Here is a 26,607-nt window from a genome sequence, read left to right on the forward strand (position 1 = left end):
TAATATTTTACTTAGAGAAAACAACTTTTTTACTTTTTTTTCACTCTGATCCTAAACCAGAAGGAAAGCTTTATGGAAAATGTTAGCCCATACTACTGAAGAACAAAGTTTTTGGCCAAGTAAAGTCAATGCCAAAAAAGTAAAAAAGGTTAAGGTAGATAAAGGAATGTAGTAATGACAGAAGACAGAGAATATTACATAGAGCAAATGCTCAGCTGAAATGTACACTGTGGAAACACTTGCATAGCTTGTATGATTCTCCCAGGGAATGTTGGGGTATTCCTGAGCAGATGTTTTACTGTGCAGACATTTAAAACTAGAATGGGAAAAGCAAGAGGAAAGCAAGTGTAGTTCAGAAAATGGTTCAAGTTGCTATTGGAACCAAAGAACTGATTCAATTTGCCTTGTTAATTATTAAATACTTGATTGCTATGATCCTACTAAAATATCTTATAATTCTTTGTAATATTTTTGTGTGTTCTTAAGACATTATCAAATGGATTAAATGGTAGGAATGTAGATTTAATTAAAATCTAACAGTATATGATACTTTTTGGATATTTAAGTAAGAATTATTAACTCAATCCTCTGATGACTTCACTGTCAAGATTATGACATAGTTCACTGGTATAAATTACCTTTCTACCAAATATTTTATAAAAATATATTTATACACAGAATGTAATGGATAATTTATTTCACCTGTCCCCTTTCTGTTGTCTTCCTTCACATAACATATCCTTACAACATATGTCTCCACTATCTCAAATCTTCCAGAAGACATTATTGTCTCTGTACCCTGGAAAATAAACATACTCTAACTACCATCAAATGGAAGCAACTCAAGACAGAGCACTGAAGCATAAATGATTCTTCCCAGTCAAAGCACTGTGATTTTTGTGCATATGTGAACTGTGTATGGTGGTATTGGAAGCTGAAGTCTCAGGTGAAGAAATGAGTCTGAGCTTGAAAATGAAAATTACACCCCCACAAAATGCAAACCAGAGGGAGAACAGAATTTTAAATAGGTTGGTAGATAACATCAGCTCATTAGCAGTTTTATTACAGCTTACACTGGTTTGTTTTCTCTGAGCATAAAAAAAAAAAAAAAGTCCCATGTTTGTGTCTATGTGTCTGTTTGTGTACGGGGAAGTAAATTAGACAGACACAGCACAAGTTATTTTAGTAGAGTCTGAAAATGTAAATGCACCGTTCAAGACAAATGAAGGTGTGGGGTGAAGACTGCTGAAGCTGATTTTCCAAAATGTTGCTACATCTCAACTAGAACCAAGACTTTTTCAAGACTTCTACTGACTCAAGCTGACCATAATCTCTTCCTGTTTTAAAATCATACTTTTTGAAGTCAAGAACATTTCCAGACAAACAGAAATCAGGGCCTTGCTCTTGTGGCCTATGCCAGAGTGAGGTCAAAAGGGCACGGCAAAGCATAACAGAGAAAATAATATAAAATCTAATTATTTACATTTTTAAACAAACATACACCACACTGGAAGGGTTTTTGGTTTTTTTTGTTTGGTTTTTTTTTTTTTTTTAACTTCCTTAGAAGAAATTAAATAATCACAATGATATAGTAAAGATATTACAGTACCTGAAAGGAAAAAAAAAACAACAAACCTCTTCCAAATTTAAGACTAGAACTTTTGGTTTTGGTAAATGATGATATCGTGGAAGGTCTAAGAACTTTGTTGCATAAGATATTATTGCTATTGTCTGAGTGATAACAAGTCAATGTGTATCAGCCTAATAAAATGAAGGCTGTACAACAGCTGCATGCAAATACTGATTTAAGATTACTAGGAGACAAAGAACTGAGTGTGGTCAAAAAAAATGTGAACTAGGCATTAAGGATTTTAATGAGATAGCAGATGGAAGAAACAGTGAAGTTTCAATGACAGAATGAAAAGATGAAAATGGTGAAATCATATGTAACTTATTTAATTGTTTTCAATTTGTGGGAACAGTGGTTTACAAATTTTAAAGAATACCTTTATTCAAAAGTTTTCCCCATTTTGACTTTTTGAAATTTTTATAACTGCATAAAGTCTAATCACAGTGTGCATGAATCGATGCACCTTAAAATAGGACAAGACATTTTTCAGTGAGATTGCATTGATTCTAATTTTATTTGTACGAGCAATGTTTCCTCTTGTTCGGGAAAAAAATTATAAAGACATAGTCCATTTGCTAAGTACGTGCATTTTTGGTACCTAGTACACATTGAGCCAACAGAACCCAAAGTTATGTACAGTTCACTGATTGTGGTTCATAAAAACAAATTCTGCTCAAGGTGAGAAACTCAGACAACATAAAATTTTAGATATAGGTACTTTAAGCAGTACAAATATGCTCCTGCATCCATTTACTGCCAGCACTGTCTCAGTTACTAGATGCTTCCTTCTGAGTATGGAAACAAGAATGAATTTCTATGATCAGACTAACACTCTGAACTACTTTTGAAGATTTGTTTTGTAGTGGTTAAATACTGGTGTAAAGAGTCCTAGGCAATAAAATACTGACTCCTTCATGCTGTTGAGTACCCAGGTAGATTTTCATCTCCTAGGTCCTGAGACATCACCATGAATATGGGTGAATATGTCCTGATTAAAATACAGGTGAACTTTCAGAAAGTAAAAAATGAGTTATCTGAACTGGGTTTGGCAGAATTACACTGTCCAATATAGCTACTGCATTAATTAATAGGTGCTTTATTGCTCAAAGAGGTAGATGTGAGCTCATGGGGAAGACTACAGAGCTTTACATAAAAAAAAAAAAAAGGAGAAAAGGGAAAAAAGAAAAATGATATAGTTACTAGGTACCTGAAAAGCACTTCTTCCTCAGGAGCTCCCTGAGCTTCAAATGTTCAGATGGCAGAGAAATACTCAAAGAAATTATCATGCTTACTTGCATAACTTATCATAGATAAGTCCCTATGGACCTGTGGTCAAGTGTACCATAGTGAAGACTGTAGTCATCTGCTTATCAGTTGTGCTGGATGGAGGATTCTGAATTAAATGAAAGTTAGTATTTGTGAAGTACATTTCCCTTAGTTACAATGTGCATAACTGTCATCCAATATTAGGAAATTGATATGATTTTGTATAACATCAAAGTAAAAATTCCTTATTTTCTCTGTGACTTACAAGGAAAGTTATAGATAAGTCAACCCAGGCTTGGTGAAGTAATTTGCTACTACTGAGTTATTGTTGAAATGCTGCTAAAAAAGGAAATGCAGCATTTCATAGGAACCATATGCAAGAATCTGATGTAGATGTTAATTCCAATAGAATCAATATGGAACATCTCACCATATGGGATTTATTCCTTGAAAATTTGCTGTTATCCAGTGGTACTAAAAGGCAAGTACTCGGGGTTATTTCAGGAGGCAGAAATAAACAAACAAACACTGGGAAGCAGTCATGTCACCACAATGACCTCACTCCTGTTACACAGAAGTGAAGTCTACTATTCTGTAATTTTCAACTGCATTACATGGTGTGCACATCACAGCTTCCCTCCATCACCACTGCAGTCAAAAATACAGAAAGACTAGAGCAAATAAATAGCAGACTTAAGATGATATGTATTGAGTCAGACTCCCATTGAGAAAGTCCAAACAAACAACATTTGGAAAACCTAATTAAAAAACCTAGGCATTGCATTTTTGCTTGATAGAAGCTATTAAAAAAATCATACATTCAAAGGCAGATCCATACCTGAGTTAACATGATGTCAGGAGAAAAGGATGTAATGTGGGCAAAGGTACCAGGATATTGTCTCCTATGTCCAAAGAAGGTTCTCTTTCCCAAGAACAGTTACTGTAATGGTCTGAATACATTGTCACGTCTCACAATGAATTTTAATTCCATGACCTCTTGTTCTAAGGTATTATTTCCATTTCAAAGTATTGCTTCAAGTTAGTAAGAAAATATTCAACATTTCTTAGCAAAAGTACTATATTTATAAATACAAAATAATATAAAATAGATAATAAAAGTATAATATATAACACAAATATAGAAAGCTACATAGAGGAGATTATAAAGTTTTAAAATAATCTCAGCAAGAACAAGATGAGGAGATGGATAGCAGGAGAAGCTGGGCTTTATGGAAAGGAATAAAAGGCTTTGGAGGGTGCAGAATCAAAGACAAGGAAGTGAGGATGGGAGAAAGAATCTGGAGCAAATATACTTCTGTATCGCTTATATATACAAACAGCCTGCTGAAACACAGGTATTGATTTGATTTTTTTCTGGAGGAAAAAATGCGAAGACATTGAAATTTGGATCGGTACTTCACATGAATTGGATTACATGCATTCTTATGCTTCACTTTAGCAGAAGAGCAACATTGAATGGACCCCTGGGGGTCCACTAATTCTAGTTTCCTGCTACTCTGAACACACTAAAATCTCCTTCATAAATTCAATTCCATACCATCCTGGTGAAATATTTTCCCACAGAATTATTTGCAATGTCCCATTTAAAGTCAACATCTAGATTCATTCAACTTTTAGCACTGCTGAAAGAAATCTTACTCAGAGGTAAAGTTGCAGATGACACCAAGCTGAGTGGTGCAGTCATCACACCAAAAGGATGGGATGTCATCCAGAGGGACCTGGACAGGCTGGAGAAATGAGCCTGTGAGAATCTCATGAGGTGCAATAGGGCCAATGCAAGGTCCTACACCTGGGTCAGAGCAATCCCTGATTTCAGTACACGATGAGGGATGACGTGATTGAGAACTGCCCTGTAGAGAAGGACTTGGGGGTGCTGGTTGATGAGAAGCTTGACATGAGTCATCAGTGTGTGCTCACAGCCTGGAAGGCCAACTGTATCCTGGGCTGCATGAAAAGAAGCATGACCAGCAGGTTGAAGGAGGTGATTCTGCCCCTCTATTCCCCTCTTGTGAGACCTCATCTGGAATGTTGTGTCCAATTCTGGAATCCTCAACCTAAGAAGGATATGGAGCTGTTGGAATTGGTCCAGAGGAGGACTACAAGGATGATCAGAGGGCTGGAGCACCTCTGCTATGAGTACAGGCTGAGAGAGTTGTTCAGCCTGGAGAAGAGAAGGCTGTGGGGAGACCTTAGAGCAGCCCTACAAGTACCAGAAGGTGGCATACAAGAAAGTTGAGGAGGGAGTTTTTACAAGGGCATGTTGTGATACGATGAGGTGGAATGGATTTAAATTGGAAAGGGAGGAAGTTTAGATTAGATATCAGGAAAAATTTCTTCACTGTGAGGGTAGTAAGACACCCTTTGGCTGCCCAGGGAAGTTGTGTATGCTCCCTCCCTGGAAATACTCAAGGCCAGGTCAGATGGGGCCTTAAGCAGCCTGGTCTAGCGGGAAGTGTCCCTGCCCATGGCAGAGGTTACGGAATTAGATGATCTTTAAGGTCCCTTCAGACCCAAATCATTCTATGATTCTATGATTCTATCGTTCTATGAAAGCAAACAGAGTTATCCATAGAAGCATCTTTCATTCGAGTGGATCTTCACAGGCCCATCATCCAGTGTTTTGTCTCTTGAACTCTCAGTGTCAGAGAGGACCATTTTTCTTCAGATTGTGTATAAAAGAAAATTTAATCCACTGGCCCTGAACGTTAGTGATACTGATAGTGAAAACATCATGTTAAAGCAGTGTGCAGGTATAATTTTATCATCAAATACCTGTAACTGACAATAACCTCTCCACCTGAATTTTTCCTTTTTCTTTTCCTTCCTCCATTCCATCTGTTTTTCAGAATGTCTATGCATGTAATAATACTTCAAAATATATTTGCCATGCAGAGATGCTGCTTTAAATTTAATCAAAAATCCATTCTTTCGGAGTGTTACCCAAGATATTGTTGGTACTTTTTCAGATTTATTTTAATTCTGTTATTTAAAACTGTGGAGATAAAATAGTCCAACTCACCAGCTTTGAAACAATACAATTTTGAGGAGAAACTGGTGAAATTGCACCATTTTTACATGAGGGTAGCTGAGTTTAATCTTCTGATTAAGATTTGAAGTGGATAGCATATAGGTGATTCTTGTACTACCAGCTAAAATATTGGTTTAACATTGTCACAATGTAGGTAGACATGGATTCTCTGTATTTTCCCAGAATTATAACCTTTTTAAAAAGACAAATCTCAAAAAGTCTGGAGATGTTCTTTCCAAACTGCAGAGACAATAGCCAAGTTTGTTGGCGTTTGCACACAAACACAACCTGTGACCTGAGTAGTCATGAACGTCAAGGTAGGTAAAATAAATCAGACTAGAGGTCAGCCCAGCTCAGTCTCTTGTTTTTGACAGAGATGTAAAGCAAACTTCTCTTGGAGGGTAAGAGATCAGGACAAATAGAAGAAGTAAAGGAAAGTGACTTTAAGACCTTTCATAGCTCCTTAGCAATCAGGACAGAAATGATTCCTAAGCTGGGGCAGTGCCTCAGTATTCAGTGGCTTGAGGAGGATTTCTCTAGCACATGCTTTCCTAGTCTTCCTTAGATATGTGTACCTTGTCAGCATTTAGCATTCAAAAAGAACTGTGGCAAAAAAAATTGTACTTTTATAATGCTAAGTTGGTCAGCATCATTTGTCAGCATCATTGTCAGTACCATACAGAATGACCAGGCAAATCTGGAAAAGCAAGAAATTCAAATCTTCAACAGTAGAGCTACATGTTATGTTTCTGCAATATCTGGTTGCGGATCTGAGAATTCAACTTCTATGTATGTGGCAAAGAGGAAGACCAATGCTTGTGTGTTGTGTCAAGTGCAGAGGCAAGGAAATCATATTCCAAGCATAAACAAATAACTCTCAGAATCATTTGAAAATAGTTTGGAGTGCTTTTTAAAAAAACAAAGATCCAACAGTATCCTTACATTTCAAATTACCTCTACTGTTAAAAAAAGAGAGGTGGAGAAGTAAAGCAAGTGACTCTCAAAAAAACGGGACACATTCTCTCCTAAGCAGCAGTGGCGTTCACCAAAGTTTGTGAACAATCCAGCTAGCCCCAGATAGAAATTTGACTCAGATGGAGGTTTAGCCCAGTGCCTCTCAAAAATATTTTAGCCTAGTGCAGATGCTGTACTCAAGGGGCATAGCAGAGGCACCAGCCTGTTCATGGATATCATAGCTCATATCTAAAGATAGTAGTGGAAATAAATAGCATTTTTATGCCATAACTCATTTGAGCAATTACAGACACCAAATGCAAAATCTACAAATCTCCTGCCACAGTGCTTGTCTCCCTTCATTAAATACAAAAGGCAACTCAAGTGATGAGCTTAGTAGCAAATAATATTTGGTCAGATCTAGGTGTATTTGTCTTTCTTTCATTGATGACAAAAATGGAACAAAGTAAAGTTTAACTAAACAGGCACATTGCTGGAACAAAATCCAGCTTGGCAAAAGGCCTCCACTATACTCCTCATGCTGGAAAGCACCATCAACAGTGTTCCACAAGTGTGATGCTGCCCTGAGACAAGATTGATCTAGAAAGAATCTGCCCAAATATGTTTTCCTTTGTTTATTCTATTTTATTTCCTTCTTTCAAGAAAGTTATTGTGAGTTACTCTTTCTATTAAATCTGGGAAACAAGTATCATTTTTAATAGAGTTTGACATGTTTAACAGTCAGTGTAAAGTATGCCTTCACAGAGGTGATATTTGGACAATTTTCTTTCAGTGAGGACTTTATGGGGGGAATAACATGTTTCTTATTTTTCTCAGTGTGATGCAGTTACATCCTGTAGGGCTTGTATAACATGTGCGCATCAAAACACATTTGGCTTCTTTGACAATAATGTATTTTGGGTTGGAAGAAAAATGAACTACTGCATGACTCATTTTAACTTTGTACATTGGGTTTATTTCAACCTTTGTAAACTTTATACAGTCAATCTAGAATAATCTGTAAAATGCCAGCACGGGTTTTTGTGTCCTGTTGTTTACAGTAATTTGAGCTCTGAGTGGGTCCAAAATATATTGTCTGGAGGCAACTGGTCTGCCTTCAGGGATAACAGATCCTTGCATTGATCCAGAAGTTACGATTTATTTATTTGATAATTTTCCTCACTGGAATGAGAAAAATAAGCATTCAGCTTTTTTTACCAAGTTTTAATTGCAGCTCTCTGTCCCTCAGTTCCTGCATAGGTGCATCTGTCAAAGAATTAGCTGTTGTATCTATGAGTTGTGAGAGAGCAACCCGAAACTTAGCATACATGCACACACAGCTCTCAGTACATTGATGGATCTGGGAGTAAGATTTCCAAGAGAAATCTTTCCAAGATTTCCAACACAATATATCTACTTTGACTCAAATCTCTTGCCAAAGACACGGCAGTTTGAACAGTGAGTGGAATAGCTGTTAGGGTGTACTTTGTCCTTTGCTGCTTCTCCACAGAAAACTGTTGATTATAAAGAATTAAGTCCACTGGACATAAAGAGCACACCGTAGTGAAAGGAAAAGACCTTATGGAAGGCTTTATGTAGTGATCAAAATATTCATGACACTGTTGCTTCTTTCCTGATACATATTTCTTTTAAGAACTCAAAGTTATAATCTAAGTGGTAATGACAGAGGGATAATGTAGGAGAGACATCATATGACTTTTGAGGCATACTGATACTGCATAATTCCTAGATTTTTTTTCTACAAAAATCTTAGTAGTATTAAATAGGTATATCTTGTGATAATATTTGCCAGAGTTTATAGAGAGGCTGAATCACTTCTCCAAAAGATAAAGTGCTTTCCTGTCGTCCTGTGGGTCAATAAACTTGTGCTCTGCCAAACAAGTCTGTCCCTCCCTATATGAATATATATAGCTATGAAGCTAGAGGATCATATGGTTATGATTCAGATGCCTGGCAATATTGAAATTGTACAGAGCAGATCCAGTGTCCCCAGTTCAGAGTAACTCTAAGCTGCAGAATATGTAGAGATTTGCATGATAGCTAGTACAAAAGTTGGCTGTTCTTAATGATTTATGTAGCGTGGTGCACAGTGGACACTAAAAAGGAAGAGTTAAATGGAAAGCCATCAAGCATAAAGAGATGTATTTTGAGAAAGGATTTATTGAATGACCCAGTGGATGGACCTTAGCTGATTGTAATCTGCATATGAGGCCAAGGCAGGGGGGAAAGGGACTAACAATCAACACCAGAGTAATTTGCCTGATAAGAGTAAATTAAGGAACTGTAGAGGCAAGCAGCAGCCTGCAAAATTCATGCAGATTTGGATCTGCTGTATAATTAGCCACAATAGTTAAATAATAAAAAAAAATAATGACATCAAATTAGGGAAAGATTTCTCTGATATACAATAAAATGCCAAAGTTCATATTAATAAAGGAGGCTTAGATAGTGGGGAAAAATTTTGAAATCTAGCAAAGTATTCATAATCTGAACAGTAAAAAGTTTTGGTATGATTAGACAAGCCTCTGTGACTTTACAGTCAGAACAGGTTTTCAAGTGATAATGAAATAAAATTGATGTACAATATGCTTGTACAGAAAAAAAAAAAACACTGTACAAACATATACATCAGGGATAGGTTTGAATGACACTCAAAAGAATGTAGTGGTGAGGGAAGGATTTGGAGTTTTGTGCCCAGCATGCACCTTTAGTTATATTCTAAGGATGAAATATACAAACAACTTATCATGTTTTAGGCATTGTACATGAAAGCTAAGCTTCTCTGAAAATTAAGTCAACATAGTGTAATGCTACTGGCGTGTGTCTTCAAGACAGATTCTTTCCACGGAGTGAAGTTTAGTCCTTGTCTGAGAAAGTTCCTGGCCAGAGGAACTGCTGCAATTTTTTTTCTTATGCTGTCACCCTAGGTTCCTTCCAAAGAGGAAAGATACAACACACCTTAACAGAAACAGGACTTGATCAGAATCGAATCCAAGAACCAGGACTGCATGGGGTACTTAAGACTAATCTGCCCTGGAATTCAAACACAAAAATAAAAACTTATATTTTCAACTGCTCCTTACAGTATGACATAGGTTCAGCTGGGACAGAGTTAATATTCTTCAACTTCCCATACTGGCCTGCCAATTCGAGGATGGGAAGCTGGGAGGTTCCACAGCTGGGACAGACAACCCTATTTGGCCAGCAGGGTATTTGATACCAGGTGAGGCTGTGCTAGGTATATAACTGGGGGAGTTTGCAAGGACTGTGGGAGTGACTATTGCTCAGGAACAGTCTGGGCATGGGTTTCCAGGTGATGAGCAGCTGCACTGTGCATTGCTCAATTTGTGTATTCTTTTTATTGTTGTTTTTCACTTCCTTTGCTTTTCTGTGAAACTCTCTTTATCCCAAACCACAAGTTTTACCTTTTTCTTTCTGATTCTTCTCCCCTTCCCACCCCAGGGAAGGAGAGAATAAGTGACAGTATGGTAATCAGTTGTCAGATAGGGATAAGCCATGACAAAGTGCCAGGGTATAGCCTTTGCTCTATGTTATCAAGGACCTTGGACACTGTAACGTTTATATCAGCATGGATGATTATATTAATTCAAGTGACCATTCAATTTAGAATGCTCTTAAGGACAGTTCTGTGCTATGTAATTACCTGAGACTCCTGAACATAGTTTGTGCACCATCAAAGCTTGTGGACTAGTTTGGGCACCAGTGAATTAGGGGAAAAGTTTCCAAAGGCCCTAAAAAGTCTCTAACTGAAGGAAAACCAAAATTCTTTACCGATCAGCCCTTCAATCTCATACCTATGCCACTTTGCCATTTTCTTCTGGTTTTGTCCTATTAAGTCAGAGTTAAGAACTGTTTTTATTTTTCAGTTGAACAAACTGTATATGTCTATCTGATTTGGCACATTCCTATATGGCTTCTACTGTGATTTCAGAAAAAACAATATTGCAAGTGTCCTTTGAATTACTACATATTCAACAATTCATAGACAAAAAGCACAGAAATATGTTGAAGAGTTTCTGGATTTTGTGGAATTTTTTTTTTATCTCTGCATTTCCTTTCAAGCACCTGAGTAACTGAAAATCAACACCTGACCTGAAATCTAGGTAGGATATAGATACACTCTCAAACACAGTTTATTACAGCAGATTAAATATTTACTGCTTTCCTATAATGCTACCTTGGAGATGGAGTAAGTGAAGACTGAATGCATGTGTACTCCCACCAACTATAAACTGAGCCAGCTGAAACGTAAGCCTATATTCGCAGGCTATATACTTTTTAATGATGAATTTATTTCCTTTATTATCCTTGATCCAGTTTACACTTAACCAGAAGCATAGTGCAAAATTGGTAGTGAAAAATATACCCAGGCAAAGAGAAATAAGAACAGATTTAACCTCTTGAAATTAATTATCTTCCTATTTCTATCTTTTTTTTTTTCCCTCCGCAGTCACCATGATAAGCATCTTTTCTATTTTCATTATTATAAGACAAAGGAAAAACAGCTATACACAATAAATGAGTAAAATCCTGAACATTGGAGCTGCTACAACAGTTTGTGCAAAATGGAAGAATGTTGCTTAGAGAAATGAAATTTAATAGTTAGGAGGAAGACAAAAGAAAAAGAATGAGGGTGATCTGAAATCGAAAGACAGCTGCTTCCATGTCACTAGAAATACAGTGTTGGTGAAGTCTACCCTTGCTTGTTACAGCAAGTTTTAGAAGTTACAACTGAATAGTGTTTAGACGTCACAACAAAACATATTTGAGCATTCCATTAGTATTTATATATGCATACATTTTAAAACAGAAATGTCTACTCCACTTTGCATGGTGCTATGACAGCTGCTGATCAAATTTTGGAGCATCATGAAGCAAGACGTACTGCAAAGATCAGATCTGATATTAAAGAGATTCTTTGTAATTAACAGCGGTGAGAAAGAACAAGTTTAATTTCTTGTGAGTAAGAAATAGAAAGGAATAATATGATTTCAGGCAGTACAAATTCTTAACTGTGGTAGATAAAAATGTTTCTAGTCTCAGATTCTGGAGAAAATGAACCCACCTCATATCATAATCCAAATTATATATTCATTCAAAGCTAAGAGTTATTCTGTGGAATAGAGACTGACAAATTTTCTGTGTGGACGGAAGTTCCTGGTTTTGTTTCTCATGTGAAAGGTATAAGAATATAAGTTATCATCTAGACAAGGTTATTTTTCCACTGCATTTCTTTACCCGGATTTCTCTATTTCGTATCCCCTGCAGGAAAATATTCTTTTTACCTTTAATACCACTAGTACACTTCATGGTTATGCTCTATGAAGAGGTCATTCAGGTTTTTTTAGGACACAGTGATAATCAGAATTTTGATAAATACTGTTGTTCTTGACAGAGTTGGCCACTATCAGCTGAATGTCAGAAGGCAAAACAAATTTCTCATTTCTCTGCCAGAAATATCTCAATACAAGTTTTTTTTTTAAATATTTAATCAAATTCAAGACCTTTCACTCGGGACTGTTTTTTTCAATTGTAATATTTTGAGGAGTTCTGCAGTCTAATTAAGGAGTTGGGCACTGCACTTCTGTATTGGTCTCTTGTATTTCCACTGCTAAAATTCAGCAGAAGTCCATTTCTCATCACTACTAAAATATTTGGTGGAGAGTAGAAAAGAGAAAAAACTAATGCAAATTAAAAAAATTATCTGCAATAACTATCTTTCAATAGTCTAACTCATCTATCTAAAATATTCATCTAGTCATCAGCATACCCACCGGCTTATGGAACTATATTAACTTTCACTGTAGAATAGATGAGACAGTATGAAAGAGTATATCCTGTCAAAATTGAAAGTCCACTCAGTAACTTCATACTAAAAAAACAGATTTTCCATTTATGTAAATAGGCAACTACATAGAGTAAGATTTATTTCCATTGTAAATCATCCACAAAAGAGTTTGGATGTTGTCAAAGAAGCCAGTCTTCAGTCTCAAGAGATACATTCATTTACTTTCAAGTAAGCACTTTTATTTTACATTCAGGTTGATACTTAAATAATAAAAAATAAGGAAGATTTTTTTTCCTATTGTTAAGTATGTGCGATGTAGACACTAAAAGCAACAAAGTTCTTAAGTAAAATGGAAGAAATAATTCAAGTGCAATAGCACACACTGGGCTTTTCCTGAATTTAATCAACAGAAATAAAAAATAAATAATTTTATGATACTTTTTTCATTTAATTTCCATGTATATCCTGGTAATTTTCACTTTTTATTAGAATGTTTTTATTTTTATATGTATTACATTTTCTTTCAGATATTTTTGGCTTGGTTCGGAGTGTCATATCGATCAGCCTGTGGATTTATCTGATTGTCTTTCAGACTGAAGTCCTCTATTTAATTAACAGTACAAGTAGAGAAAATGAAAGGGTGCTATCAGTTGTACTGTGTGTGCTACTTCCAGACAATTGGCTCAACTTTTCTTCCAGAAATAAGATGCTTAAGGCAAGAATACAAGAAGCAAAGATATATAGACTGGTCTGCCTTTTGATATGCTCTTGTAGTTTCCAACTATCAAAACGATGAACCTCAAACTGCATGAAACCATAGTTAGTAATGGAATCTAGCATCCATAAGCTTGTTCAACATACTTCTGATTTATAATTTACAATTTTATATGCACCACAACATTCTCACAATGAATTTTGCAATAAGATGTCTTGCATTTGAAAGTTGTTTGTGACATCAGCTATTTTACTAGATGCCCTTTATTATTTTTCTTGTGGTGAATGATCTTCCTGAATTCAATTTCTTTCTTTCCTGTTGATTTGTACATGAAGAGTAAAAAACAAACATGCCCTTCCATCTGTACATTCTTTAGCCTGAAAATTCCCACATGTTTTCATATCTCCTCATCCAAAAAGTCCTACGAAGCATTCTTCCATCCTCATTTCCCATTTTTGCCACTTCTCCAGCTCAGTTTTAAGAGTGAACTTCCTTGGTGACAGCAATGAAAGATACCTTTATTTGGCAATGATAGTTTAGCAATGGTGATTTGTAGACAAGGACTTGAAAATGTTCCAGATGGTACTCACATCCTATTCTGTCACATTCTCTTCTAATTGTGGGCAATTCTGTCCTTTCTGTAACTCTTTTTTACCACCCCCACCCATACTTAGCCTATTTTTTTATTTCTTTTCAGGAAGAAATCTGAGACTTTTTAAAACAGGTCATAAACTCAGTCTGTATAGGCTCAGTTTGGAAGTACAATCAGAAATTACAACAATATGTAACTGCTCATTATTGACAAGTTAGTTGAGTCATTCTGCATATTGGATTGGTCACTTAATTTTCCTCCTGTCTATATCCAGCTCGCTTTATTATAAGGTCAAAATAATTATTTGAACAAAAAGTGGGTTATGCCTGTTGTCCACCTCTGTTGTTAGTGGAAGGTATGAGACATGTATGTATCCCGTTCCTTTTGCTAATAGGTCCACTTCTACTGTGCTTGCTCTAAAGCAAGAAGAACAAAAGATCCATAGAGTGTACTAGAAGGATTTTTTCAGAACATTTAAATCCAGTCTCCTTTGGCTAATTTGCAAAAAACAGTTTTTGATTTAAAATAGAATGATGGCATATCCCTCCTTGGGAGAAAACTCACATCCGCTAATGTTTCTCCAGAAGTGAGTTATAAGAAGAAGCCTCAGATGGATTAGCAATGAAAGTTAAATTCCAAGGCACTAATTTGTTGAAAAGCTGAAGGCAGATAACTAAAGACAAGAAATAATTGATACACCAGGTCTGCCATACCTTTCTTCCTCATTGAATATTACTGAGTAACATAGATCTCAAGAAGAACAAATACCATAAAATAAAGCAAGGTTGATTTCTTTCAGAAGTGTAGAGTTAAGGTAAAGGCAAAACCACACTTTTTTGGAGTCTTTTTGATTTGCTAAGATCTTTCTACATGAAATAAAAAATTTTATTTAATAACTTAGGAAGATTAATAATAGAGAGATACCTTTCACTTCTAAAAACCAGATAACTTCTTCTGGCTCTTTTACCATTCCTTTGCTTCCCTAACTTTTCTCACAGATTTAATGGCCCAGTTTCTGTGTAAATCAGCTTAGCTCCAATTATGTCAACTATACTAAGCAGATAATATTGGCCCAGTATTTTATTCATAAGTGTATACAAGGTCAACTTACTTGAAAGTTGAAAGTCATCTGACAAAATTCTGACTAAAGACAGAAAGGATATGGCTGGGTAGGACAAAGTGGACAGAGCCTTCATGCCAGCCCATGTTTAAAACTTGGTCTTTTCCAGGTATAATTTGAACATCATTCTGAGGCAAATATCAACGTCCCAGCAGCAACAAGGAATAATCAGCCTTCTAGCCCAAAGAACACTGCTTCACAGAAAGGGAATCTCTGTCAGTAAAACCGTAGCAAGCTACCCCTGTCCATAAGATATCTGCTTGAAATTAGACATATATAGGTTACATATCTATGTCTGAATTAGACACTTTCAGCTCCTTTCAAAGTTAAACAGAAGACAGAGATTGTTGCATAGCAGCTGAGGCATACTGGTAGAAATTCTGGTCTAATAAGTTAGTCTGAAGCTTTCCTCCTTTTTTTTGCTCATTCTTTTCAAACTCTTCTTGCCTTCTCTTTCCTTCTTATTTTGCGAAAAGAGGATTTGTTTGGTTGGATAATTTGTTTTTGTTTCCTTATGCTTGGCACATCCTCTTTCTTCCTTTCCTCCATGTCACAGAATCTCACACTAAGATTCCAGAGACAAAACACTTTCCCTGTCTTTCCTTGTGATGTTTTAACAATGTCACTGTGGTCTTCTGAATTATATGAACAGTGCTTGAATGAAATGATCAAGTCTTCTTCTGTGTGCCTGTCTGTTAAAAAAAAGAAATCTATGTGTATATTTGCAGAATGATGTTAACAATAGCCAGGTGATTTCCCACGCCCAGTAAAAAACTGGTGTTTGTTCTAGGTTCTTATTCTAAGGGCTCAGATATGGCTGCCCAAAGCAGGGAAGGTCCCAAAACACCATGACTGGAATGCGGAGAAATCAGAGAATTATAGAATAACAAGGTTGGAAGAGACCCTCCGGATCATCAAGTCCAACCATTCCTATTAAACACTAAACCATGCCCCTCAGCACCTCATCCACCCGTGCCTTAAACACCTCCACAGAAGGTGACTCAACCGCCTCCCTGGGCAGCCTGTTCCAGTGCCCAATGACCCTTTCTGTGAAGAATTTTTTCCTAATGTCCGGCCTAAACCTCCCCTGGTGGAGATTGAGGCCATTCCCTCTTGTCCTGTCCCCCGTCACTTGGGAGAAGAGGCCAGCACCCTCCTCTCTACAATGTCGTTTCAGGTAGTTGTAGAGAGCAATGAGGTCTCCCCTCAGCCTCCTCTTCTCCAGGCTAAACAACCCCAGCTCTCTCAGCCGCTCCTCGTAAGACTTGTTCTCCAGCCCCTTCACCAGCTTTGTTGCTCTTCTCTGGACTCGCTCCAGAGCCTCAACATCCTTCTTGTGGTGAGGGGCCCAGAACTGAACACAGTATTCAAGGAGCGGTCTCACCAGTGCCGAGTACAGAGGGAGAATAACCTCCCTGGACCTGCTGGTCACACCGTTTCTGATACAAGCCAAGATGCCATTGGCCTTCTTGGCCACCTGGGCCACTGCTGGCTCATGTTCAGTCGCTGTCAACCAACACCCCCAGGTCCCTCTCCTCCAGGCAGATTTCTAGACAGACTTCTCCTAGTCTGTAGCTGCATAGGGTTGTTGTGCCCCAGGTGCAGGACCCAGCATTTGGCCTTGTTAAACCTCATGCCATTGGACTCTGCCCAGCGGTCCAGCCTGTTCAGATCCCTTTGCAGAGCCTCCCTACCCTCCAGCAGATTGACACTTCCACCCAGCTTAGTGTCGTCTGCAAACTTGCTAAAGGTGCACTCGATGCCTTCATCCAGGTCATTGATAAAGACATTGAACAGGGCTGGACCCAGCAAATGATGTACCACTTTGGTCAGTCAGTATTTAGGCTGCCACTAAATTGTATCAGCAGAAACACTGAAGCTTAAATCTCTTTCAAATCTCCAAAATTCCTAGGATAAAGTCACCTGTGAAGAAGTGTCTGAATATATAGGAGTTCAAATATTAATTCCAAAAGGGACTTGGACAACATTGTTGGGTTACCTTAAATTTTTTAATTGCCAAATTTAATTCTAAAAATATATCTTTACCTCTGCTTGGACTCCCTGACTTTCTAGATTTGGACATATAAGTGTCTTCTCAGCTTTTAAAACAGCTTTCTAAAGCAGTTGATGAAAAAAAGAACAGCATTGAAAGTTGCTCCTTGTTTAGACTTCCACCACTACCATTAATCTTTATTTGGAACAGGGTAAGTCCACAAGGTACTTATGACCTGAATAAAATCTCATGTATATAGATATTGTATGCCTATATCCATCTATATGCTTTCCTGTACTTCAAGCAGTTGTACTTTATATAAAAGGGATGGATACTTTTGTAGGCTCCAACCAATAATGTAGTTACTGAAGTTTAACAAGTTAACACACATTGTACCTCTGCTTATGTAAGTCCTTAGCAAAGGTGAGGTAATGAAAGGGCTTTAAGATAACTTCCTTTATGACTCATCTTTTACAGACTCATAATGTGCACATCAAACACAACTGAATCTCAGCCGATGCTCAGTTATCTGATGAGCTGCAGGTACCTTACTGTGTTTACACGTGGAGAATGGCAAATGTATCCATCAAGGCCAGGTTTCTATGCAAATACAGAAGGAACAGCATCAGAGAATAAGATTCAATAAAAAATATTTAGTGGTGTTCATGTCATTTGGATGTGCAGTAATGTTAAAAACTTAAAGATATTACCGGTGAAAACCTGGTCAAGTAGGTTAAAGGAAAGCAAGAAAAAAACATTTTCTTTTCCTTTTCTCACATCCCTGCTCCCAGTATTCATTTTTAGCCATATATTCCAATATACATAATGCAGTAAAAAAGTTTAACTAACACAAAGGCAGAATAGTAGTGCTATGCTGTTATGATTTCAGTTCATTGGTTATGATAATAAAATATAGAATACCAAAATCTTCAGTAAGCAGAAGTCTCAGGATCTAATACATACTTAAGCTTATTGATTACACTGGTTTATGTGATAATAAAAGCACAAACATATGCACACACCTTTTGCAAATAAGAAAAATCATTTGTCTTGGGCTATCTCCTTCTTTGTGCTTTCACAGCAATTCAAAAGTCATAATAGATAATGGGAAAACAAAGTGTTTGCATTTCATGAATGACCTTGGAAGAGTTGCCAGAATTCTCTGTACTGCAGTTCTAGCAGTGGGCAGGAAAAATTCTGCTATAGACACTTAGGAGATCCTACAGTTCTTAACGGGGCAAAATATAAAAGAAACCAGTAATGTTACTCTCATTTTAACTACTAAAAAGTGGTTCAATAACTATATTGTTGCAAGCACATTTTGTTTAATCTGAAAAAAAAAAAAATTCTAAGATCCAATGTGTTTTGCCCCATCCAAAAAATTTTTACTTTAAATTTGTAATTCTACAGCATATGTGTAAAAACAGTTAAATCCAATATAGATGTACTACATAGTAAGACTTAAGTTTTTGGAATGAAAATTCAATATAAGCAGACACTTACATTAAAACATTTAATCTCAAGCTCTAATTTTGGGGTTTTTTTTGCGATAATTTGGGGAATTATTTTTGAGGAGAGGTTCTGAATTACTCTCTGCCTGTGTATGGGTTTAATTATAGATGTATGTTCTTTTTTGTAGTTTGTCTAGATGACCTTTGCTACTTCAGAGAAGTAGGTATGGCCTTTTCGACTTGGATGCCGATCTTCTGTCACATGTGGAGATCAGCATGCTGTTGGCCATATATTTGTGTTTGTGACACAGTATATGCTATTTAAAGGCCAAAGTTTAAAAAATAATGGTATCTTTTAAAAGTTGTTTGTGTGAGAAATTAGACAATCCTAGATATTCATCATCTTGTGCCTATAATAAGGAGATTTAACCCAGAAATTTTGTGAGCAGCCTTAGCTGAAATCTTGAGTCTTAGCACCCATCCTGAGATACCTACTGGTACACAGCCTTGAGCAGGACAGTTCAATGGATCATGGTTTAGATACTGTCAATGTCCATCCAGTCTGTCTCAGTGGGGATCTCTTCTGGCTTTCAACATAACTGGTGAAGGAATTCTATTCTTTTAATCTCTCATAGCTGTCGGCTCAAGTACAAGCACTTTCACAAAAGGTTTGTGAATATAACTCTTCTGCCCTCAATGACTGGTATTCACATGCCAGATTTTGGATACATCAAAGGGCCAGAGGATTGATAGGCTTCTAGCCCTGTTGATGCAATCCATCTTTCTTCTATGACTTTCCACAGGATGAATTGATATAAATTTTCCTAGAGCTTAGACTTGAACACAGGTCAATGGCAGTTATGATACCTAAGTTGTTGTCCAATTAGTGTGTCTCATGGTCTGCAGGGTGCTCCTGTGTCTGCATAATGCAACGCAGATCTGTCATGGATGGAGCCACATAAACCCTCCTCCTCTCACCCCAGCCAGGCTTTTGCTTAACCTGGTGTAGCCTGAGCCCAGCACCTTTTATGCACCTCTAGTTATGACTTATGGACTTCTGTGGTAAAGTGAAGAACTGGAATGCCTTAGGGCAAGTGCTGTTTTCTGGGGTTTTTTTTGTTTTACTTTTATTTTATTATCTTTTAAAACAGCTTAATCAATGAACTCAAGCGGGTAGTAGAAACTGAGACTCCTTTTTATGGGGAAACTTTTGAGATTTATTTTGGCTGTTTGTATGTAGTGCTGATATCTGAGCTCTGAAGGAGGAAGAAATGGAAAATGACTTGATGTCCTTTTTTTGGTGTGCAAGGATTCAAAATTTCCTTTCCCTTCCATGGGCTCTAGAAAGCAGAAAAGTGACAAGATTGTCCTATTTATGGTGTTTGTTGTGTATCTGGGTGAAAATAAATAGATTATTCCATATGAATTCCAAATAAATTATATGGCTAAAGTAAATTTTACTTATGAGTATTGATTGTATTGACTGAAACCTCCTCCTTACAAATTCCCTTGTTTGTATAACACAAGTGTTATACACTGAAAAAAGATGTGTATAATGACTTTCAGCATTACATATTTTACTTTACAGTGAACTGAAAAGCTTTTATTCTCTATATATTTGTGTTCTGGTTCGCAATTTGGTGATTGTGCAGGTGGCAATTATTTGATATTTTTCCTTTTTTGTTTTTTTTGTCATTAGTAAGATTTAGTCTAAACCTTTTTTCAGATTGTGTCTACAATCCTGCCTGCATGTTTTGCACTCAAATAAACTGCAGTCCAAAAGACAGAAAAATTATTAAACCCTGTTTCTATTCCTCAGAAGTCTGCAGAAATTATATTTCTGATTTCATCCATATGTAAACAAGCAAAGGAAACTTCTCTTTCCCCCACCTCTCATTTTAGTTTTGTGAATTTTGATAATTAATGATTGTCTTATGCTAATCAAGCCCAGCAGTATTTATTAATAATAAAACAGAAAGACAAAACAAAGTGCAAGAGAAACGAAACGCCAAAATGCGTCAATCCACATGCTAATGTGAGCAAAATTGAATTAATCCATACTATTCAGTTGATGTAATTGCAGATTTCATTTTTTTGTCTCCTGCTCCAATCACTTCTCTTATTCACAAACAAGGTTTGTGATACCTTGTATCTGTAGCAGTCGTAATATAAATATTTATTTATATGTACATATATAAACGTAAATGTCATGCATGCTAACATAAATGCATAACATATATATATACATGTTGTGTATGTTAGCATAAGCAGCATACAAGGTTATAGATCTTACATGTTATATAGCTCATTCACACGTGATGGCCACTTAAAATCTTCAGCACTTACAAGATTGCCCAGCTGACTGGGCAGGTGTTCTGAGCCCAGAGCTTTAGGTAGTTGAATCAAGACAAGAGGAATGAATTTTGAACACTATTCCCAGTAGATATACAGGGAGATCATGTTAGCCCTTAGTAGATATACAGGGAGATCAACTTATCCCTATTCAAAAGAGAGAGAGAAAGCAGCAGAAGAAACATTAGGAAGATTATGTGAGGTTCAACACCAACTAGCTGATTATACTCAGTAGGTGCAGCATTAATGATAATGCTGCAAAAGGTACAACATCTGGTTCTCTACAAGGTTCTTCAAGTAGAAAGTCAATTTTCTCAGAAGAGTTTGTTTACATTGACATGAAAACTTCGTGTAGACCATAGAAAAAAAAGAAAACCAATTCATCTAACGCTTCAAAGTTATTTTGTTTAGTAGCAAGTTAATGTATGTTGATGATACTTAAATATGTTGTGCAATTGTCAGTGGAGATGAGACTTGAGGCAATAAGGGAGCTTTAACCTGAAAGTTTTAAACTGGTTTATTTATGATTCTCCAATTTTTAATTTCTAGGCTTAAAAAAGAAACTTTTAGGAGTAACAATGACCAGACTGTGTTGTATCACGTTATACTGATACCCAGATTCAAACTGCACTCTAGTTCAGTCTACTTTTTTATCTGCAGTTCACAGTGTTCAATAGTTCCCAATGTTCAGAACACCTCTGTCTCTCATTGTTCTGTGAATACAGAGAGTAAAAAAATTTACATTTTATGTTCCACGGTTATGACAGGCAGAGGATACAAAGGAATCACTGGCTCCATACTGTAGATGATGGGTGGGTGTAGGAGCAATTTTACATGCAGACCACTTCCATCTCCCAGTCTCTTGGTGGACTCACGATCTGCACACCTGGACAGCCATTAGTGGGGCAGAATTTGCTCAACTAAATTAAGCATGTAAATTTGCATATATTTCAGTTCTCTGAGGCCACACAAATATATATGTAATATATGTCTGTGTGCATGCATGTAAATGGCATTCTTTGTTGAAAGTTCATATTGTCTTGAGGAATCTGTCTTCAGCAAATAGTCATGGAAATTCATTTTCCGTTCTTCTCTATACTGGGAGTCTAAAGCACCAAACAAGTACACGAGTTCATTAGGATCAAAAATCTTTGTCAGAATCAACAAAGCAAGTCTAGGACTCTTCAGTCAGAGTTCTTCTCTTCTATAGAGTGAATTATTTTACCTTTACACATATCAGTTTTGTAGAAATTGTGGTGGTTTTGACATTTGAAACCCCAGATTTGCCACCCAAGTGTTTCAAAGACAGCTTGTTGTTATGCTATGGGAAGGTACCTCATAATTCTGTTCCTTAGTTTATTGATCTGCAAAATGGGAACAGGCTGAATCTGGCCTTAACTCTGGGAAAAAAATCTGCCAGCTCCATTGACTGTACAAAAACTTAAGGATTTGGCCCTGTGCTGGCAGTCAGTAAGCTGAAGTGCAAATGTTCTACATGTGCTATTTGACCTCTACAGTTGAGGATTTAAAACTTTAATTATAGGAACGAGAAGATGAGAACAGATTCTGAGTTAGCTACTTTTTTTGAATAGATATTCAGACTCCAGGGGGAATAGTGATTTGCAGGCTCATTGAGGGAGAAAAAGGATGTCCTTTCTTTCCTAGGTGTACGGGGGGAGGAACAAAGGGGGGCCTTGATACTGTTCCATTAAAATAAATCACTTCTCAATCCAGGCGAGAATTTGTATCAGAATATTTGATAATGGAAACTTTACCAACAAGAACAAATCAGAGAGGGCATTTGATTACGCAGGGCCAGATCCTGCTAAGACTCCTTCAGAGGTTTCGTACTGAATTCAGCAGATCAGTATGCAGAAAGTTACCTGGATAAGGCTGTTAGACAGTGTAGTCTATGAAAGAGAGAGCTGTGTCGCTTCTTTGTTCTGGGGAGAGTTGGCAGTGGACAAATTACAAGAGTACTAATAATCACAGAGTCCGACCTCCAGCTGCCATTGAAATCAGTGCAAAAAATTTTCCTTCGGCTCCAGCAGAAACAAGACAGAATAGTTAGGGTTAATTAATTAATTACTTTCTGGAAAATAGTTTGAGATCCTCTGATGTAGAGATCTTAAGTGGCATTGCAATCCAGAGAGATATTTAGAGAACTGTCATTCATTGGTACCAGAATACAATGATGATAATCTAGTAAATCTGCTCATTTCCCTCCATTAAAGCACAGGGATATTTTTAGGGTTTAAATACTTTAATCAACAACAGAAGCAGTAGTCTGGGAATAGGGAGAGGAATAAAACTAGTAAAAACTTTGGTCTGTGGGTATGTCTAGAAACAAAATGTGACATAAATATGCTGAGACAGCCATTCTGTGTGTGTGTGTGTGTGTGCGCGCGCACACGCACTTGTGCATGCATGTCTGTGTATGCATGTCTGTGTGTGTATTATACCCTCACTTGATCAGTAGGATATTTCTTTCTGGTATTGAGTTACATATAATACAGATTTCCAAAGGCAAAAAGCACGCTACCATCACAAGCAAAACATTCCAAAAGCTAAAATCCTTTCTTCCTTGTTTCGATTTTTTTTTTATAATATTTGAAGAGAAAAACAACTTTGAGTACCACAAAGCAATTCCCCCACCTTACTACCCCACCTACATTTTTACAGTTAATCTACTACTATTTCTTTATACATATTTATATGTACACCTATGTACTTATACACATAGATATTCTCATGGTTTTTCTTTTTGTGTCATTTTCAGATTCTTAGAGAGAAATTATCCCAAAACATTCCAAAGCTAAACTCGTAAGCCTGAATATACATATATATTTAGAAGTCACAAAGAAAGTTAAAGTTCCTGCCCTAAATGATTATTAACAGTTACAAATGGACTGCCTGCATTTTCTTTCAGCTATAGATTGCAGTACATCTTGTAAGCAGTCATTTAGTTTTGTAACACCCTGACAACATAGTACAATATTACCGTTCCCATTTTATAGATGAGAAGAACTAAGGCAGAACGATTAAACAAGTCACCCAAAGTTATACAAGGTCTGGGGCAGAGCCAGGAATAGAATCAAAGTCTCTTGAGTCCCTGACCTTCATATTAAACACAAGATCATCCTCCCTCTGTTTCTAGTTAGAACATTCAATTCACCCCATCTGGTGTGCATGTGTAATTTGTACCGGAGGGGTAATTCATCCCTAGAGGAGGGCAGGCAGGGTTTGCAAAGGGTGTCAGCTGTGAGCTCAAGATTTGCATAGCCTGAACATTCATTGAAATGAGAATTTCTCCCAAGGAGCATCTCTGGCAAACACATAAAAAGGGGCAATGCAAAATTCTGTTTAGATCTCTCCAAGCTTTCAGAAGGTGATTTTCCTCAACAGTTTTTTTTTACCTTTGACTGCAAAGCTAAAGCTAAAAATTAAGTTTATCCCTCAATAACCTCAGGCTTCATTTACTACCTTTAAACTGCCATTTGATGTTTGGGAGAGTTGATCGTTTAATGCTGCCTTCTTAACCCTGCCAGGGACAGACTGTTGACAATGAGTATGCGTGCTGATAGAACCAATCCTTTCTGTGGCCTGCACATGCTTAATTAGCCAGTGTTAAAAGAATGCCTCTCAGCTATCAGTGTCATCATTGGAGCTCAGTAGTGCTCCTTCTAAATGAGTGCTAAAGATTGGAGGGAAATTATTGTAACAACACGAAGAAGGATCTTAAATTATATGTACGTGTGTGCATGCACATAGGCATATACACATAAAAATGTACATATTGTTTGGAAATTATATTAAAGTTCCCACTTTATGTTTTAAGAACCTAACTTAAAACTGAGAAGTTCTTTTTTGGTTAATTGACAAAATAATTGATCATTATTTCTTTTCACGTCACAAATTAGGACATGAAACTGATCTAATATGGTAGGTTGTCCTGGGAAGATGCCCAGCCAGATGACTCAAACTCAGGAGTTTCCAAACAGGATAAGAATCTTAACTTTTTGATTCTTATGTAAAATGAAGTATTAAACTTATCCACATTCATCTATGGCTAAAAATTAAAAGCACGGCTTGGTAGTAGGTGAACCTGTCCTCTGTGAATCTGAAACATTTCAGCATCTGTTTTTTAAAATATTAGTCACACAAATATGGGATTGATTCTGCTTTCTCATTAATTCACTGATGATGTAATCCTGCTTTCACCAAACGTTTTCTTCCAGATTTATGTCACTGTATGAAAAAGGGGAAAAGAACCAGGCTTAGTATCTGTGTTTAGAGCAAAAAATAAGATAATTGGATTTGTTGTTTGGCATTACAACAAGCAATGTGTCACTCACCTAAGTCCATAAGTTTTACAGTAATATTGGGCCATTTCCTGCTGAGGATAAAGTCAATGAGTGTTTTCCACATGACTTCCATAGTCAATAAGCTTGTATTTACTTTAATATTTTTCTTTCCCAGGGGAGCAAACCACTTCTGGTGACTTCCCCCAAGGTGTCTAATCAAGCAAACTGGTATTGACAATATGCTTTCCCAAGTTTGGCCCTTAGCAGAAGAGAGCAGGATGTGAGGGTGATCAGAGGGCAGAAGAGTCTCATTTTGCCTGCGTGGAGCTGTTGAGTCTTCACCCCTCTTGCAAGCCTGTGATACTGCCTACTTGATCCAGGTGTGTGGAGAGGGGAAAAAAAATTGCTGTCAGTCTTCTTCAATACCTTGGCAGGGACTTCAGTTTGTTATTCCATCCCTGATCAAGATCATCTCTAAACAGGGCACCTTAGAGACATAAGATTTTTGAGGGCCAGTGCCTAGATGGGTAGAAATTGCACATTCACCTCTTCCTCTTACCATTTCCAGTCTTCCCTGGATCAATAACTGTGCAAAGAGATGTGCAGTACCCCTGCCCAGGAACGGATTTTTTCAGAGGAATTGGAACTACTTACATGAGTAAAGCTGAGCTGGATCAGGCCCAAATTTAGTATTAAATCCTGACAGTTCCAGAACTGTAGCTTTAACAAGCCTTATTTGATATGAAGGCACATTTTTCAGTGCTCATAACAGCAGCAAGATTCCTATTATACAACATTTATAAGCAATAATTTCTGCAGATTTAACCTCATAGATTTTCTAATACAATGAAATTATATTTAAAAAACCCTGAATGCAGCAGATATAACCCCTTCATGTGCAATTAGCAAATTTTAAATAGAAACTTTAATATTAACATTATTCTTTATGCTTCAATGAGTGGAATATTATTTAAACTGATATGACATAAGAGGATATAAATAATTCCTAAGTGTCGATCTAAACTAGAATTTCAGACCATACTGAAAAGGCAAAACATTATCAATTTCATATTTCTCAATGTATTATTCATCACAAGCCAAATGACACATTTTTTCAAAGAGATTAAGTTAGCATTACACTGCTGATAAACATTATAAATAAATACAATAAGCTATTCTAAAAATCTGGTGTAACTTAAACTAAATGTCCCTGCTCCACCAAATTTCATCTTCTTTCTGATAACTGAGAAAGTGTTGCAAATAGACACATAAGTTGAGAAGGTACTGCTGCTTTCTTTACTACAATAAATATATAAAAATATTGAAACCTGGAAATGTAATTTAATTAAGA

The sequence above is a fragment of the Phaenicophaeus curvirostris genome, chromosome Z (genome assembly GCF_032191515.1).
Source record: "Phaenicophaeus curvirostris isolate KB17595 chromosome Z, BPBGC_Pcur_1.0, whole genome shotgun sequence".
Taxonomy (NCBI): domain Eukaryota; kingdom Metazoa; phylum Chordata; class Aves; order Cuculiformes; family Cuculidae; genus Phaenicophaeus; species Phaenicophaeus curvirostris.